This window comes from Trachypithecus francoisi, unplaced genomic scaffold (assembly GCF_009764315.1).
Source record: "Trachypithecus francoisi isolate TF-2019V2 unplaced genomic scaffold, Tfra_2.0 Lachesis_group2, whole genome shotgun sequence".
Taxonomy (NCBI): domain Eukaryota; kingdom Metazoa; phylum Chordata; class Mammalia; order Primates; family Cercopithecidae; genus Trachypithecus; species Trachypithecus francoisi.
In genome coordinates this window covers 165,291,899-165,311,594 of record NW_022681465.1, presented here as the reverse complement: position 1 = coordinate 165,311,594, position 19,696 = coordinate 165,291,899, and the positions used below count along the sequence as shown (strand labels likewise).

The window sequence follows — 19,696 nt, the reverse complement described above, 5'->3', positions numbered from 1 at the left end:
AGCTTTACAACACAACAAAATATGCCTGAGGGTACCTCAGTAAAGCTGGTTTATTAGGCAAAGTAAAATTGTCATTCATAGTTTTCGAAATTAAGAAGAAGGCAATCAGTGCAAATGTATGTGTGTGTGTAACACAGCAAATGACTGTTCAAATTTTTAAGTCTTTTCTTGTTAGACTTAATTCACAGCCTTAAAGAAATGAATAGAGTCCAACACTCTCATAAAGAACAACTCATTCGATGTCACTTGTGAAGAAGCAAATTCCCAACACTCCACTGAATCTCCAAAACAGACGTCAGGAGTCTGCAATACACCTATTTCAGTGAATGTTCAAAACTCTGCTTCTACACCAACTAGAAAGCAATTGCTTTCTAGTTGAAGTGAATCATAATGGACCTTTCAAATCACAGTGTTCACACATGGAAAAGCACATGTTCCACTTTGCCTCTGCCAAAGAAGCCTCACAGCCACCCCCCGAAATACTTGAGAAATATTCCAGCAATGTGTGTGTATCCATTATGGACTCTTTCTCACTGCTACTGCTTTTGCTATACATTTTGTTATAACCTCATGCTATTTTTCACCCACATAGCTTAGAAAGCAACAACAACAACAAAGTAATTCAAAGGAAAGGAAAAGAAAAGCTTCTGTTAAGCCAGGGCTAAATCTACTGTATATGAAAACTGCTGTCAAAGGCAGGCTCTCAAGAGCTTACACAGACCATGTACCCATTTAACTTAATAATGAGACGTTGACCCAGCCCTTTAATTACTGGTCTCATTTTCACCTGGATCCTGATGAGTTCTCACGATTATACACCCAAATCTATCCAGGTTATTAAGTGAGGAGGAAAGGGAATCCTTGCCAGGATCCGTAAGAAGGAAGTACGATGCAGACAACATCATAACATCCTCTTCCTTTCTTTTTCTGACTTGTCTCTGATGCATAACATAAACACAATCTGGATGAATTAGATTAAAGATTACTCTCACATAGAGACCAATGTAACAGAACAGAAAACCCAGAAATTAATTAGTTCATGTATATAAGGCCAATTGATTTTTGACAAAGGTGCCAACAACATCTATTGGGGAAAAAACAGTTTCTTCAATAAATGGTGCTAAAAGCAATGGATATCCATATGCAGAAGAATGAAACTAGATCCTATCTTTCCCCCTATACAAAAATCAACTCAAAATGGATTAAAGGCCTAATTGTAAGACCTGAAGCTACAAAACAACTGGAAGAAAACATAGAGGAAATACTTCAGGACATTGGTCTGAGAAAAGATTTCATGACTAAGAACTCAAAAACACAGGCAACTAACGCAAAAATAAGTAAATGGGATTACATAAAACTAAAATTCCTCTGCACAGCAAAGAAAAAAAACGGAATGAACCAATAACCTGAAGAATAGAATATTTGCAAACTATTCATCTGATAAGGGATTAATATCCAGAATATACAGAGAACTCAAACAACTCAATAGCAAAAAATCAAATAATCCAATTTAAAAATGGGCCAATAGGTATATGGAAAAATACTCAGCATCGCTAATAGAGAAATGCAAATAAAAACCACAATGAGATAACTCACCCCAGATAGGATGGCTACTATCAAAAAGACAAACTTATACACTGCTGGTGGGAATGTAAACTAGTACAGCCATTATTGAGAGCAGTATAGAGATTCCTCAAAAAACTAAAAACAGAACTACCATATGATCCAGCAATCCCACACCTGGGAATTTATCCAAAGGAAAGGAAGTTAATATACTGAAGAGATATCTGCAGCCCCATGTTTATTACAGCACTGATATTCACAATAGCCAAAATATGGAATCAACCTAAGTGTCCATCAATGGATGAATGGATTAAAAAATGTGGTATATATACACAATGGAATACTATCCAGCCATAAAAAAGAATGAAGTTTTGTCATTTTACAGCAACATGAATGGAAATGGAGGACATTATGTTAACTAAAATAAGCCAGGAACAGAAAGCTAAACACCATATGTTCTCACTCATAAGCAGAAGCTAAAAAAGTTGATCTCACAGAAGTAAAAGGCAGAACAGCAATTGCTAGAGGTTAGAAAGGGTAAGAGGAAGTTGGGGATAGGGAGAAATTGCTTAAAGGATATAAAATTCCAGCTATGTAGGAGGAACAAGTTCAAGTTTTATGGCACTGTAGTGTTTTATAGCACTGTAGAATGACTATAGTTAACAATGATACATTATATACTTTCAGATAGCTAGAAAAGATATATTAAATGTTCCCAACACAAAGAAATGATAAATGTTTGAAATGATAGATATGATAATTACCCTGATCTGATAACTACACATTGTATGTACTGAAACATCACTACGTACCCCATAAATATGTACAATTATATGTTAAAAATAAATAAATTTGAGAAATTACTTTCAAATACAGATGTACTTTACTCACCATAAAATTCAGATATGTTTTTGAAAATATGATATGGGAAGTTTAGCTCAGAGTATATTTCATAGTAAGCTACTCTAACAAGTTTTTCTGTAGGGGGAACACCAGAGGACTAGAAAACAATGTCAAATAGGTTTAGACTGACACTATGTGCAGAGACAACAGAGCTTTTGAGATCACCTGGGGAAAGGTCGAGGGAAGATTAGCAGGGAGGAGGGGAAAGTGAAGTTCTTGTCAACATTAAATGATGATTTATTCAGTTGAATGTGAAAGTCACACTGCAAGCCCCAGAAAATAATGCCTCACAATGTAGTTGGCAAATGACACAACCCACAGAATGACAGGGAAAGAAAAAAACAAGAAAACACACACTTTAGTGGAGAAGGTCCTGAGCTGAAAGCCACAGAAAAGGACTTCGGAGGAAAGCCCTCTGCTTCATTTCTGTCAATCCCTTCCAAACTAATATTTGAGGTAAAGCTATTTTCCAACTTGTACCTTCATGATTACCTAGAATCACTAAGAACATAGTTCTAAGAATACATCATTCTAGTGGATACACGAGCACTCCCCCCTTATCTGTGGATTCACTTTCTGCAGTTACAGTTACCCTTGGTCAACCATGGCCCGAAAATATAAAATGGAAAATTCTAGAAACAAAGAATTCATAAGTTTTAAACTGTGCAACATTCTGAGTGGCATGATGAAATCTCATGCTGTCCCACTCCATTCTGCTTGGACATGCATCCTCTGCTTGTCCAGCGTGTCTATGCTGTCTACACTCCCTGCCTGTTAGTCACTTAGTAGCCCTCTGCATTATCAGATCAACTGTTGGCAGATTCTAAGGAACCCTTACTTTACTTCATAATGGCCCTAAGAGTAGTGATGCTGGCATAGTGCTATAATTGTTCTACTTTTATTATTAGTTATTGTTGTTAATCTCTACTGTGCCTAATTTATAAATTAAACTTTATCATAGGTATATACATGTAGGAAAAAAACATAGTACATATAGGTTTTAGTACTAACCATAATTTCAGGTATCCACTGTGGGACTTAGAACACATTCCCTGCAGACAAGGGGAAACTACTGTTATGAGTTCCAATGAAAAACTATGTGTATTGTACACAAAAAATTTTATTTTTTAAATGAATTTGTCACTGCACAATCTGCAGACCGGGAGAAAAGTTTTGCAATCTACCCATCTGACAAAGGGCTAATATCCAGAATCTACAAAGAACTTAAACAATTTTACAAGAAAAAGACAACCTCATCAAAAAGTGGGCAAAGGATATGAACAGACACTTCTCAAAAGAAGACATTTAAGTAGCCAACAGAGACATGAAAAAATGCTCATCATCACTGGTCATCAGAGAACTGCAAATCAAAACCACAATGAGACACCATCTCATGCCATTTAGAATGGCAATCATTAAAAAGGCAGGAAACAACAGATGCTGGAGAGGATGTGGAGAAACAGGAATGCTTTTACACTGTTGGTGGGAGTGTAAATTAGTTCAACCACTGTGGAAGACATTGTGGTGATTTCTCAAGGATCTAGAACTAGAAATACCATTTGACCTAGTGATCTCATTATTGGGTATATACTCAAAGGATTATAAATCATGCTACTATAAAGACTACACGTACATGTGTGTTTATTGTGGCACTATTCACAATAGCAAAGACTTGGAACCAACCCAAATGTCCATCAATGATAGACTGGATTAAGAAAATATGGCACATATACACCATAGAATACTATGCAGCCATAACAAAAGATAAGTTCATGTCCTTTGCAGGGACATGGATGAAGCTGGAAACCATCATTCTCACGAAACTATCACAAGGACAGAAAACCAAACACCGCATGCTCTCACTCTTAGGTGGGAACTGAACAATGAGATCAGTTGGACGCAGGGTGGGGAACATCACACACTGGGGCCTGTCAGGTGGTGGGGGGCTGGGGGAAGGATAGTATTAGGAGAAATATCTAATGTAAATGATGAGTTGATGGGTGCAGCAAACAAACATGGCACTTGTATACCTATGTAACAAACCTGCACATTGTGCACATGTACCCTGGAACTTAAAGTATAATTAAAAAAATGAATTATCCCAGTCCGCAATTTAGTCTTGTAAGTACCTTCATTTTTAAAAGATATGTCAAATTAAAAATGGTGTCCTTAAAACTGCAATCAATTAAAAAAACTAAAGTTGAGTATTACTCAAATTTCCCTCTTGTACAGATGCTTCTCAACTTACAAGGGGTTTATATATCTTTATGAACTGAACATAAGTTGAAAATATTGTATACCAAAATGCTTTAATACACCTAGAACATCATAGTTTAGCTTAGCCTATCTCAAACATGCTCAGAACACTTATATTAGCCTACCATGGGGCAAACTCATCTAATACAAAGCCTATTTACAATAAAGTGTTGAATATCTCATGTAACTTAGTGCATACTATGTTGAAAAACAGAATGGTTGTATGGGTACCATCACAAAGTTGAGAAAAATCAAACCATCATTAAGTCGAGGACTATCTGCATTAAGCTCTCTTGAAACTTTACATAATACTCCTATATCAAAGAACTTTGATATCTGTATCTTTTTTCATCCTCAAACAAAATGAAGAATTTTTTTTTAGTTTTTAAATTTTATAGGAAAAAAATCTGAGAGGGATATATTCAGCTCAAATGACAACTGGCATCCTACTTTATTCCTAGTGTAGAAGATAAAGACTGGATTATTAGAGGCCAAAACTTCTAAATATTCATTCCTTCATTAACTTATTAACTCATCTGTTCATTTGCTTTACAAAACAGCTAGGGTCTCTACCTTCATTGAGTTTATATTCTAGTAGAGGAGGCAGATAAAAACAAGTAGACAGGCCGGACGCGGTGGCTCAAGCCTGTAATCCCAGCACTTTGGGAGGCCGAGACGGGCGGATCACGAGGTCAGGAGATCGAGACCATCCTGGCTAACACGGTGAAACCCCGTCTCTACTAAAAATACAAAAAAATTAGCCGGGCGAGGTGGCGGGCGCCTGTAGTCCCAGCTACTCGGGAGGCTGAGGCAGGAGAATGGCGTAAACCCGGGAGGCGGAGCTTGCAGTGAGCTGAGATCTGGCCACTGCACTCCAGTCCGGGCGACAGAGCGAGACTCCGCCTCAAAAAACAAACAAACAAACAAACAAACAAAAAAAACAAAAACAAGTAGACAAATGAGTAAATTACATAAGATTGTGAAGCCAGGTGCGGTGGCTCATGCCTGCAATCCCAGCACTTTGGGAGGCCAAGGCGGGCAGATCACCTGAGGTCAGGAGTATAAGACCAGCCTAGCCAACATGGTGAAACCCCATCTCTATTAAAACTACAAAAATTAGCTGGGTGTGGTGGTGGGCGCCTGTAATCCTGGCTGCTAGAGAGGCTGACACAGGAGAATCGCTTGAACCCGGGAGGTGGAGGTTGCAGTGAGCCAAGATCATGACAGTGCACTCTAGCCTGGGTGACAGAGTGAGACTTCATCTCAAAAATAAATACAAATAAAAAAACAAATAAAATAAAAATAAAAAAAGATTATGACAAGTACCATGAAGGAAACAAAAATGGGGCAGAAACAGAAAATTGGTGGTAGTGCAGGGGATCCTAACAGATGAGATGGGGTAGTCCTGGGAGGCACCTATGAAGAGGAGACATTCAAAGGCCTGAATGGAAAGGATGTCGCCATACAAACTGAAGCTGTATAAGCCAAGTGGAGGGAACAGCAAATGCAAAGGACCAGAGGTGGAAATGGGACTGGCTCATTAGACTAACAACATGGAAGCCAGTATGGCTGGAAAATTGAGTGAGGGCCAGAGGGTAAGTAATGAGGTCACAAAGATAAGCAAGCCGATCACCCAATGCCCTGTAAGCCATGGTAGTCTTAGGATTGTCTTCCAAGCAAAGGGAAACCATGGAGAGCAAGCTGAATCTAAGTCCAATCCTAGCTTAGCCACTTTGTAGCTATGTGACCTAAGCAAATTACTAGCTCCTCTTGGATGCTAAAATCCTAATTTACAAAAGGGTACTCAATAAATAATGGCCATTTACATTCATCAGTAATTATCAGTATTGTTAATGCTATGAAATATAAAGTTAATAAAAAATTTTATATTTAAATAGCCTATACTGCAAAATAATGACAGAAACATAGAATTATTGAGAAATAAGCAAATTATTTAAATCTTTTTTATTCAGTAAAGATCATTCACTTATTTAGTACAAATAGATATAAATTAGTACATTCAAGTTCATTAGGGTTTATTGTGGTCCTAATCAGAATAATTATTGATTTTGGCACATTTCTCTGTCCTTAATTAGTCCGTATTTTGCCTTTTCTCTTGCCTAGGCCTTGCCATTTTGTATCCAGATAGTCATGAAGGGAATTTCATAGTTATTTTCCAAGTCAGGACGAGTAGTAGACACACTGCCTGCCAATATCTACCACCCTACCCCATCCCCCACATACCTATACATACTTCTTTCTTGCTAACAGAATCCTAATTTTGTTCAAGTTCACCTCCTCCCTCCCTCAGGCAATGATGGTGGTCCTTTGCTAGTGACACTGACAGACGGACATGCAAAGCAGTTCTGATCAGTGAGCTGAGAAATCCTCTGGGATTCTTCTTAGCAATAATTTCATATGCTTCAAAAGGAGACCTTGGAACGGGGGCAGCAGACCCATTTTATGTGCTGTAGATATTGTCTTGTCTGCAAGTAACATCTAAACTGCTGAAGCGATCTTGCAAATAAGAAAAGAACCACTTGGCCGGGCGCGGTGGCTCAAGCCTGTAATCCCAGCACTTTGGGAGGCCGAGACGGGCGGATCACGAGGTCAGAAGATCGAGGCCATCCTGGCTAACACGGTGAAACCCCGTCTCTACTAAAAAATACAAAAAAACTAGCCGGGCGAGGTGGCGGGTGCCTGTAGTCCCAGCTACTTGGGAGGCTGAGGCAGGAGAATGGCGTGAACCCGGGAGGTTGCAGTGAGCCGAGATCCGGCCACTGCACTCCAGCCTGGGCGACAGCGCGAGACTCCGTCTCAAAAAAAAAAAAAAAAAAAAGAAAAGAACCACTTAGACTGGAATGGTCCCTGAGGACAACAGAGGCAGAGAGATGAAAGGACCCTGTTTCCTTGATGATGTCACTGTGCCACAGAATCAACCAATCCTGCCACCTGCCTTACTTCTCACATGAGCTAATACACTTCCTTACTGTTTATGTCAATTTGAGTTGGAGTCTTTTGTTTTGTATGCAGGAGATATACTATCAAGTGCACCATATTACTTCCATGTGGACATTTCCATTTGGAAACGTCACTAATTTCTTTGTTTCTTAGCAGGTCTAGGACAGGAACTAGGACTCTGATTCTAGCCCAGTGATCTCAAGAATCCTGGGATAGGAGATGAGACAGCTTTTTAATTTACAACACTGGCATAGTCACCCAGAAAAGCCCAAGGGGAAATGCCCTAGAAATCACAACACAAAGATGGTACTTTAGCATGAGCAGCCAGTACCAAATAATCTGTCGGTGGCTTTCCCTACCTGTTTAATAACTTTGACTTTTACCTCCCACCTGTCTGAGACATCTGTTCTTCTCCCATGACCTAAACAAAGCACACTTTTCATTGGTCTTCTGTTGCTATAAAGCAGCCAACCCAGCTCTTATCCAATTACAAGAGTCTCAACAGAGATCACATAGGGCTATCACAGATCCCAGGCACAGGCCAGATGTTAAGGAAGCAAAAGCAGCTTCACTCTGTATAGGGACAAGAGGATTAAAGTGGAGAGGCCCTCCAGAGAAGGGGTGCAATATTTTAAGGAGGTAGACTTACCTGAACAGAAAAGAGGAAAAAATCTTGACCATCTGTTATGGTCTAAATATTTATATCTCCCCAAAAAGACATTGAATCAGAATCCCCAGTGCGATAGTATTAGTAGGTGGGGCCTTTGAGAATTGATTATGAGCCCTCCTGAATGGGATTGGCACCCTTATAAAAAGAGACCCTAGGCTGGGTGTGGTGGCTCACGCCTGTAATCCCAGCACTTTGGGAGGCCAAGTTGGGCAGATCACTTGAGCTCAGGAGTTCATGATCAGACTGAGCAATATGGTGAAACCACGTCTCTATAAAAAATGCAGAAATTAGCTGGGCATGGTGACGCGCATCTGTGATTGCAGCTACTCGGGAAGCTGTGGCGGGAGAACTGCTTGAGCTCAGGAGGTTAAGGCTGCAGTGAGCCGAGACTGCCACTCCACTCCAGCCTGGGTAACACAGCGAGACCTTGTCTCAAACAAACAAACAAACAAACAAACAAAAAACCAAATAAATAAATAATAATAATAAAACAAAAATAAAAAGAGACCCTAGAGAGCTAGCTAGCCCTTTCCGCCATGTGAAGTTACAGTAAAAAGGCACCATCTATGGAGAAGGAGGCCCTTCCCAGACATCAAATCTGCTGGCACCTCGATCTTGAACTTCCCAGCATCCAAAACTGTAAGTAATAAATTTCTGTTGTTTATAAGTTACTCAGTCTATTTGTTACAGCAACCCAAACAGACTAAGATATCACCAAACGACACTGGCTATTTTTTTCAGCCATGTAGAGTTTTAAAAAGTGAAAATATTAGGGATCAGAAAAAATATCCATTTACTATCCCTCTGAGTCCCCCCTACCCCCTACACACACAAAGCATAGATGATAACTGACTATGGAGGGAAAGGATGGAGTAGCATTATTGCTTGGGGAACTGATGGTGGGGGTCAGAAATAAAAGATTACATAAATGTCTAGTGGTTCACAACAAGCAAAAAGCAGGATGGCATGAAACCAAATTAACCATTCCAGTCTAATAAGCAGTTTTCCTACAAGAAAATTATAGAATAGAGAGCAGAAAATATAATACACACAGACTTCATAATTTCATACAGTATTTGAGAAATATTACTTGGAAAATGGGGTGAACATTATAACTGGTGGAAATTTGCTAAGAGACCATAATTAAAACAGAATAGTAAATGGTGCCTTAGCTCTTGAAAGGGTCACTATCGGGATTCCATTTAATGTCTTCATTGCTAATTTGCAGTGAAAGTGGAAATTCATTCAATGTAAGGAGAGTATCTAACTATGAGATGTTGCCAGGGGCAGGAAAGTAGTAGAAAAATAAATGAAGAGGTTAGAAACAATACAACTTAATTAGGTAGATCAAACAATACAACTTAATTAGGTAGATCACCCAAAACACAAAAAATAGAGTAAAATAAATGAAGAAAACCCTGAAATTCACTGGCAATAATTCTGAAGGGAATGAAAAAAGTGACAACTGTTGACATTAGCTATAAAAGTAATAACTTAGCCTCAAAAGAGAAACAGACCACAGCTAGTGAAAACAACAAATTAAGAATCTATCACCAAAAGATACATCAGTCCACATGTCCTGCTTTTAAAGAAAGCAGGGTAGGCCTGTCCTTCTTCTCCATATTCTGTGTATACTTGTTTTGGTTTTATAGAAAACCTCATCTTCTTGATTGTAATGAATATGTGTGTTGCTATTTGAGTCATATGATCTTGTTTCTCAATGATAGATAAGTGAGTGGGAGGTGGTAAGAGTAATTAGACAAATAAGGGGGAGGTATCACTGGCAAGGATGGGTAAGGTTGGTGAGAACTAAGGTTTTGTGAGGCTAATCACTTTTTTGCTGTGTAGGCTGTCAGAGCATGTAATATCCCATTGGAAAATCACACTGGAATACTCTAAGCAAGTCCTTTGAGAACGGGCAAAAATGCATTACTCTCAAAGGGAAAAGATTAATGGTGACACTGATGGTAACAGAGCTTTTATAAAGTGGAGCTCTTACCTGAAAAGATGGGGAAAGAGAATATCAAATAAAGGAAAACATTACTGGAAGGTGGAGGCTGAACTAAGGAGTAAGTTGAAATTAGGGAAACAAAAGGTAAGAACTTTCTGACTGAGAACCTCAGTATGTGCAAAGTGTAAGAGGAATAAGATTTAATAGTTAGGATACTGAAAAGCAGATATGGGAAAACGTCAAAGCAAATTTCCACAGGGAGAACATCTACTAGTTGCTGCAAAGGGTCTGCACATAATTGGTTCTACAACCTCATCTGGAACATCCCTTGAGTCCTCCCAACCCCTGAATCCAAAGGCAAAAGCACAAGCCCTAGGATACGCAGAAACAGGTGCTCCTGATTTCCAAGACCCAAGAGAAACCAGCATTTGAGTTCATGACCTAATCTGGGATTGCTCATCTTCTCTGTGGCCTCAAACATATAAGTACCTTCTAGGCTTAACCATTCAATTCTCTATTTTCTTCTTGGCAGGCAGGTAGGATAAGAAAGCACCTACATTAAGCGACGATCAATCTCCCAGATGAGACAGAAAATAGGGGACCTTGATCTCTTGCAATCATTTAAAGCCCCATAAGATCCAATACAAAAAGGCTATCCTAATGTCCCCTTCAGGTAGTTGGCTTAATTCAGCTGATCCTTGGTCTGTACACATGGACACATGGTCCGTACACGACCTCAGCAACCCACTGCCCAGGACTAGTGTTTACCTAAGCCATCAGACCATGTGTTAAACATGACTATATAGAGGATGCTTTGTAAAGAAAAGGAGATTTATAAATGAAAACTACAGTCTTCCCTCAGTATACACAAGGGACTGGTTCCAGGACATCCACATATACTGAAATCCACCAATATAAGTCCCCCATTTGGTCCTGAGGAATCTATGTACATACAAAAACTCTGTCCTCCCTATATGTGGCTTTCAAATCCTGCCAATACTGTATTTTTGATCTGCTTATATAAGTGGACCTGCACAGTTCAAACCTGTGTTGTTCAAGGGTCAACTGTATTATAAAAGTTAGTTTATAAAATAAAAATTTGCTGGAATTGTCTTTTTTTAAAAAAGTCTCCCTCAGGCTGGGCATGGTGGCTCACACCTGTAAGCCCAGCACTTTGGTAGGCTGAGGTGGGCAGATCACTCGAGGTCAGGAGTTCAAGACTAGCCTGGCCAACATGGCGAAACCCCATTTCTACTAAAAAATACAAAAATTAGCCAGGTGTGGTGGTGCATGCCTGTAATCCCAGCTACTTGGAAGGCCAAGGCAGGAGAATCACTTGAACTAGGAGGTGGAGGTTGCAGTGAGCCGAGATTGTGCTATTGCACTCTAGCCTGGGCGACATAGTGAGAATCCATCTCAAAAATAAATAAATAAATAAAAATAAAAAATAAAAAAAGGTTACCTCAACAAATGTCAAACTTCCCCTTCGTGCTGAACTTCAGACATTAGCAACCTCCAGGCCAAGCACCATTTTGCTCTTCAAAGACCCCTAAACCTCCCACGGCCAAAGCTTAGTCACCTGCATTGGATGACAAAAGGAACCAAGTCATCTTCAGCTTCAAATGACATTAGACTGAAGCTGTCCCAAGTTTCAAAGTAGGACTCATGCGTCAGCTGCCTTTTCAAGATATGACAAGGGGTATGGGAACAAAAGAGAAATCAGGGGAGATGACCTAGCCTAGGGTGGAAGTTGGAGACATCCTTGAAGAAGACACACAGGAAGGTAGTGAGAGGAGGAGGCAAGGTAGAAATGAAATGGAGGGACTTTGGAGATGGATGGAGCAGGAATGGATGATATAATAGTTCTATAAAGTGCTGAGATGACTGCTAAAGTTGACAGTTGAACACTAGGATTCAGTTATTGCTACCATTCAAACTTTTGGTGAACTGTCTTTATGCATATCCTTTTAAGGCCTTGTAAATGTTCACTTGTAATTCGTTGTAGCCTCTAGTGCACCCAGCAATCGTTTCTTGAGTAACCTTGCTTGAGAAGCTACAAGATGAAAAGTGTGGTCCCTCCCCTCAAGGGTCTCCAAGAGGGAGAATACAGGAGATAAGGTTCTGCCTGAAGAAGACATCAGGTCAAAGAGGGACAGGGAAAAGCTTCCCAAAGGCATTAATATTTGAACTGAATCCTGAATTGGCTAAGTAGAGAAATACTACCCATGATAGGTACTCAGTTAGTATTTGTTAATTAATTTCAGCTCACTTTCATTTGTAATGATTACCTGCAATATCGTTTAAGGACTGGGAGCTAGTTCTTATCACCACTTTTTCATTATTGTCAATTAAAAAGATAAGTCTATTTATTTTAGTGTTCAAGGGTATAATCTGAAAAAGTATTATATCTTACCTTTGGCAGGGGTGGGGGAGTGTACTCATAATTTTCCCAATTATGAGGTCTCTTCTTGTTCTATTATTTCATAGCAAAAAGTTTCAAAAGCCTTCAAAAACAGCACATTTTGCTCACTTGAAAGATGTTTATATTTTAGCATAAAATACACTCAGCAGCTCCTAACATAATTGGATGGCTACACATTGCAAAAACTTGATTTCTTTTTAATCAAATTTTTAGAACCATACTGGGTTTCTTGCCAGTACTGCAATAGTGAGCAATAAATACATCATTAGATCAATGGTGGTCCAATGATGGATTACTCAAAAGATAGTTCTAGCCAAAAGGAATAAACCCAGAAGTAACACTGTGCAGAGATTAATAAAATATTGTTTAAAACACAGATACTAAGTTAATATAACAGGGAAGAAAACACTGCAAAATAGAACAGAACAGCCATAGGTTTATTATATAGTGATATTGATCACAGATTTTCCTAAGTACTCCAGAGCAGCCACACTATTATATATGCCTCTGATTAGACCCAGAGATGAGAAGGAAAAAGTTATCTCTCTCTCTCTCTCTCTCTCTCTCTCTCTCTCTATATATATATATATATATATAAAGAAACTAACCAGGGGAAGGCCTGCTGCTATAATAAATTATTTAAAGCAAGCAGGGTGAGCAGGTTGTGAAGACAATATAAAACAGAATCAATGCCTCCAAGAAACTCTAAACCGTCTGTACCTCTATAAATTTCTTACCACCCTGTCTGGCATTTTACTGGAGGTATTTCTTTTCCACCATGCTACCCATCCCACCCCTGACCCTTCACTTTTTGCCCAGTTCTTTTCTCAGAGCTTAACATTTGTTTTCCTTCTGTAACCCAGGATGCTGTCTTCAGTTATATTTTTCAGCTTGTATCAGGAGAATGTCTGTGAGGCCACAGATGAGTGCATCTGTCACTTCATTCATCTGGATCTTGAATTTCCCACTGACACTGTAAGCTGGGAATATCTAATATGATATACATATCAACATGACTTCAGTATTATTGTTCATCTTTTTCTTTTTCTTACTGCCGTTATCATTAAATCTACAAGCTTAAGCTGTTGTGAAACTTTTGTAGCTCAATGACTGTCCTATATTAGAGGATATTACTAGACCCAAAAAGTTAAAGTGAAGGTTGGGAACTTAAGGTGGCATTTCAGAGGACAAATGGTAAAATGGCTAAAATGGAAGAACTGGGAGATGTTAAGAGGGCAGATTGACTTAAAAAGTGAATTTTTTACAAGTAGATTTTGCTATGGGGATAAGGGTAAGAAAAGAAGCATAAAAACTTGAAAAGAATTTGTCAAAGGAAAGTTAGATGCCAGAAGAATGCCATAGCTAAAAAAAAAAAAAAATTATAATAGAATTGTTGCTTAGAAGCTTGCAATGACCTACGGCCCAGTTTCAAGAAAAGCAGCATTCTACTACAGTTTTTTTAACTGGGCAGAAATCAGTCCCATTGTATGAGCAGGAGCTGTGGATAGTATATTTTAGGCTTTTCCATTTTTCTAAGTCTGTCCAATCACACAGTAGCTAGGCAAATAAAACAAAAGCAACCCTATTTTGCCAGAGTAAAAACATTAGCAGCTTAACATGACAATAGACAAAACAGCACAGGACTAAAACACTGGTCTAAAGGATTCTACACGTAGGCTTTGCTGCTTTTGTAATCTGGGACTTTTAGCAAATTATTTTCCTCTCTGGGTCAAGCCTGCCTGGTTAAGGTCAGGGTCATTGAACTAATTATTACATACAGTAGTTAACTTTATAAAGAAAACTATTACAAGGTCACATTCAATATAAGAAACAATTTGAAGAAAAAGGTTAAAAAAATTGCAGATAATATCAATTACTAAGCATAATCCTATCATATCACCACAATGCTAAATCAAAAACAATTTAAGTTGCAAGGCCAGCTTCTCAGTTATTGGTGTCAACTTTGAATATGAAAGATAAGATCTAAATATTATCCTTTTGTAGCTGCTGTTTGCTCATCTGTAAGAAAGTGGGAAAAAAATCATTGTCCTCAAAGGATTATTAAGATAAGTGACCTATCAACATGCCTGCCAAGTGCTTCTTTAAACAGAAATTACTCTGTAAAAGTTCCAGTGACGATCCAGTGGTCTGGAACAATCCAAGTTCAATACTCTGGCCTATCCACATCCTTTTGTTATGAGGCTACTTCTCACCTCTGAAAGAAGTCATTTGTTTTTTTAGCTACTTGGATGGTAGAAAGAGGGAAGGGTAACTTCTGATAGATCCTTTCTCTTTCAAACCTTATTTAGTAGTCTTAAATGGAGAATTATGCCAGTCTGAAATGGGAGAACAGAATCCAAATGTCAGTATCAAATGATAAATAAAAAACTAATTGACAATAATTAATAAAAATTCACAGTGTTCTCAGTGAAAGGAGAGGTAGCAAACAATTCTTAGCCCACATCTCTGTGATGAGAAAATCTATTTACTCAATTAATTGGGCAGCTCAAAATACTCCTAAGGTGACTTTCAGAAAGTAAGAATCTCTGGGCCTCTGGGTGGGTGGCCTGGGATACTCTTCCTGGCCACAAGCAAAATAGCCACAGCTTTCCAAGGAGATTATTGACCTCATATAGTCTGTAGTAGCCCAGCTGAGGTGCTGGACTTTGTTCTAGAACAGCTTTCAAAGAGAAAAAGGGTGCCTCATGAAGATAAGGATTCTACTTTGCAGGAGGAAATGCTCAACCATGTGAATTAGGACTGGCAAAGTCACCCCAGAGCATCCCAGGACGCCACCAAACTCAGAGTTGGGGGTGAAGGAACTAAGACTGGGGTTTGGGGTTGGGTCTTAAATTCATCAGGTCTTGTTTAATCAGGCAGACTTCCTTAGAATCAGGGCCAACCTGGAATAGGGATCGTTGAGGATTCCAAAACACTTTCAGACATAAGACAAAAGGGGTCCATTGTTGAAGACAGAGAGTTAATGCATTACCTATAAATTTCACATGGCCCCTAGATGCCACCTGGACATTTCTGAACAACTATTTGTTAAATCAACTCACAGACTATAATTGTTCTTTTATGTCATTAACACCATTCCAGTGTTTCTCAAAGTACAGTGAAGGGATCCCCGGCATTAACATCACTTGGCAGTGCCTGCGAAAATGCATATTCCTAAGTTCCACCCCAGACTCCTAAATTGAAACCCAGGGACTGAGGTCCAGTCCAAGAACTGAATTTCTAAGAAACAGCCTAGTTAATTTCGATGATTCATGTCAAGGTGGGAAAATTATTATGTCTATATAGTCCATTAGAAATTTAAAGACACTCACAGATTAGTGTTTTGTATGTTTTCCCCAAAATGCTTATATACCATAAAATTGAAAACAATACTTCTTGTGATGAGTTCTTAAAAACCATTCCAGCTTATTCTGCCCATATATAATGAACACCATTATTAAAATGTAATTTTGAGCATAAAATTATCGGGAAAAATATGAACTATGCTTCTCAAGAATACTGCCTTTATTTTGCCACCAAAGTAATTATGCTATTAAAGGAATTTATTGTTTTTTAAAGTATCAGTCACTTGGCTGCAAGAACTTATTAAGCTATTACACTCCTCCCATACCCTTTTAGTCATCAGAAGTTTTGTGATAAAGCCTTTTTATTATTTTAAAACTATAAATTGTGAACCATTGCAACTAGTGATTAGACTGACTGTGAATATATGTCCAGGTTATAAATTCCTAAAAGCATGTTTCATTAGAATTACCAAGGCAGTCTTAACTATAGCTTCTGCAATAAAGCTCTGTTTACTTCTATTAAGGTGGGTTTTTTTGTTTTTTGTGTTTTTTTTGGTGCAAAATGATTCAGTTTTAATGCATTCTTTTAACAAGCAAAAGCAAACGGTTTCTGATACACATGCCATACTGCGAGGCTGTAAACCAGTGTTGCATGGTGATGTGACAAGCACCACATTTCTAGAGGGATTTTTTTTTCTCCAAGCTCCCCCTCCCCAAGCCATGGCTATAATTATTTCACAAAATGCAGTTTGCCATTTCTAGAGACAAACATTTCCTTCTCCCTCACCTAACTGCAAGTTCAGGCCAAATATTGAATGAAAATGAACTTGAGAGGCAGCCTTTGTTTGTAGCATGTTGTTTCTGCTAAGAGTTGCCCCCTACCCCGGCTCCACCCCAGTGTCAGACTGAAGTGTACATGTTATGTTTTAACAGATGGGCCGGCTGGCGGCTGCTCGGCTGTAAAACAGGAACGCGTAATCTGCACCGAGTGGTATTGAACTGAATGCTCGTAAAGTTCATGGACATACTCTGACCCAGACAGACCAGGCAGATGCAGACATGCTTACGCATACACACTTACTAACACCCCACAGCTCAGAGGATCCATCTCTGTGACCTAAGGGAAGTTCAAGGCTGAATTTCCTCTTCATATATTTACCTCATTCACCTTTTAATTTTATATATATACACACACTCACACATGTACACGTATATACGTGTGTATATGCGCATCTACATCTACATATACACATACAGAACTCTATATATCAACATTTTCGTGTATTTTCAAAGGTCTAAACATCCCCAAATTCTGGACGTGTTTCTGTCTAGTATTTTCAAAAGCTCTCATTCATGTCAAATATGAATTATAAGAAAACATCGTAGTGAATTCTATTTAGTCCACACATAATATAAAGTACATGCATGTAGTTGGCCTCAGAAAAACGAGCTGCTTTTACCCCCTTACCATTAAGGCGGAAAAAACAATCTAACCCAGACCGAGTCACAAACGGAGTGTCAGGTTTAACCTTGAGTTCTCTGCTGTCAATTCCTGACTCAACTTCATTACTTAAACACGCAGGTGCTCAAACACCAACCGACCAGGCTGGCGATCCCTTTCGCAGCCTCTAGGATTCTCCAGGGCTCTGGGCACCAGAACCGACAGCAGCTCCCGCCTGGTCCTAACGAAGTCCTTCGGACACCCCTTGCGGGTGGATGTGGAGGTCCGAGCACCTCAGGAGGGGCATGGATTCAAGTGCTAATAGAAAGCAATTACTTTAGAAAGTTCAAAGCCCAGCAGTACTCTCAATTCCTCTCAGTAGCAGCAGAGCACTGAAGCCCCCGCTACAGAACCCGGCTGGTACTCCCGTTCTCTGGCGCTGAGACCCACCTTGAGCCCGATGAGCGCTCGCTCAGCCTGGGGATTCAGACGCGGACGCTGGGTCTTACCGTGCGGCACAGCGCGGGTAATTTCTCAGGAACCGCGGTCCGCACGCCGCGGGCGCGGAGGCCGCCCCAGCGCTCCGTGTAGTCGCCGCAGAGGTGCAGGGGACACGTCCCGGCCCCACCTACCCATGTCACTTATGCCAAGTTGGTGCGGACGGGGGCCGCGTCTCGGGCGGAGTTGGGATGCTTTTGACAACAAGAAGTTCGGGAGTGGGGATATTGGCACGGAGTAAATCCCGCCCAGCCCTGACCTCCCCACAGCGGTCACGCTCGGACGAACGGACCGCCGAACGCCAGGACGCGTCCTGTCCCCTCTCGCCGGCGCCGAACCGTGCCGAGAGGAGCCGCTAGCCCGGCGCGGCCACTCACCCTCCTCGCCTAGTCCCGATCGCAAACCGACGTCCCTCCTGCGGGTTCTAAGTGCCAAGTTGCCCCCACTCGGTGGCTGCTCACGGCCCAGTGGACCAGGGCACATTGGTTCCGGCGGCCACCTCAGCAGGAGTACCGCAAGCCTGGCGGCTGCCGCGGCTACACAGTCGCCCGGAGCGCGCTGACAATTCACGGACCTGCTCAACGAATGAGGCGGAACGCCGGGCTGAGCGGACCAGACTCTGGAGGGGAGGCGGGGCCGCGCGGCGGGAGGGGCGGAGCCAGCCCCAGGGCGTCATCAGCCCATGACTGGCGGAGCCGGCAGCCAATCGTGGTGGCGTTGGGGCCGCCCCGTAGCTGCCGTCCAGTCGCCAGCGGCCGAGGGCAGGCTAGGGAGACGCGCAGGTGGCTGGGAAGTTGGTTATTGCGAAGGGCCGTGGCTGCCGGCGGGCGCTGCGGGGCTCTCTGCATTGGGACCCGAACAGCTCTGGAGGGAGGCGGCGGCCCCAGAAGGCAGTTGGCTGAGAGAGACCAGGAGACTTCGGAGCCGCCGCGGGCATAGCGCTGTGGAGCAAGAAGCCAACCTCAGCGCGGGTCGACACGCCAGTACCTGGCGCCCGCAGCAGGCGCGGAACTTAGCTGTCCCATAGGAGCCCCGCCCGGAGGAAGCTGAGGGCCCAGAGAGGATGAGTTCCGGACCGGGTCACCCAGCCACAGGTGGAAACCTGGGCTTTCTGGAAAAGGTTCTGATCTCGATCTGGCTATCTCTGAAACAAAACTCCAGCCCCGCAAACCCCCTAAAGTTCAGTACACGTCCCCGTCCTCACCCCTGCCCTCCGGGCCACTGGCAGCAGGGGACTTGCCGGCGCCTCGGGTCTCCTCCTCCCGACCCAGGGCGTCGCGGGCACAGCTGGCGGCCAGCAGAAGGCTTGGGCGCTCGACGGTGCCGGAAGCTGTGAGACCCTCCCTCTGGACGGACTGCCCTGCGGGGTGGCATCCTCTGCGGTGACTTCTGCTGCTGTTTTTGGGGTCCGCCAGGATTCCAAAATCCCGGGCGGGTGGCTGGAATTATCCAACTTCGTAGACAGGAAGCCCCAGAACGAACCACATCTGTCCCACTCTGCTTCCGCCCTCCTTCCCCTTCGCAAGCTCCTGGCTGGGATGGAGACATCGGGCGAGCTCGGAGATCCCGACCTCTCAGGGGTCACTGGCGCCCGAACAGCCTGGAATATGGCCTTGTGGGCCCTTCCCGCCCAATCCCCAGGACCTCGCTGCTCATCTTGTCAACCAGTTTCTGAGCCCCTACCCTGGCTGCAGCACGCGCTTGCACAGGCGCGCTGAGCTACTAA

General features: G+C 41.6%; 1 protein-coding gene across 1 annotated transcript in view; it reads right to left on the bottom strand.

Moving 5' to 3' along the window:
- Window positions 1-18,823, bottom strand: part of MARCHF3 (membrane associated ring-CH-type finger 3) — a 154,001-nt gene extending 135,178 nt beyond the window's left edge. The window contains exon 1 of the mRNA XM_033181380.1: window positions 18,348-18,823. The gene's annotated coding sequence lies outside the window, so the exon portion shown is untranslated. The remainder of the gene's footprint in view (window positions 1-18,347) is intronic.
- Window positions 18,824-19,696: the final 873 nt, after the last annotated feature.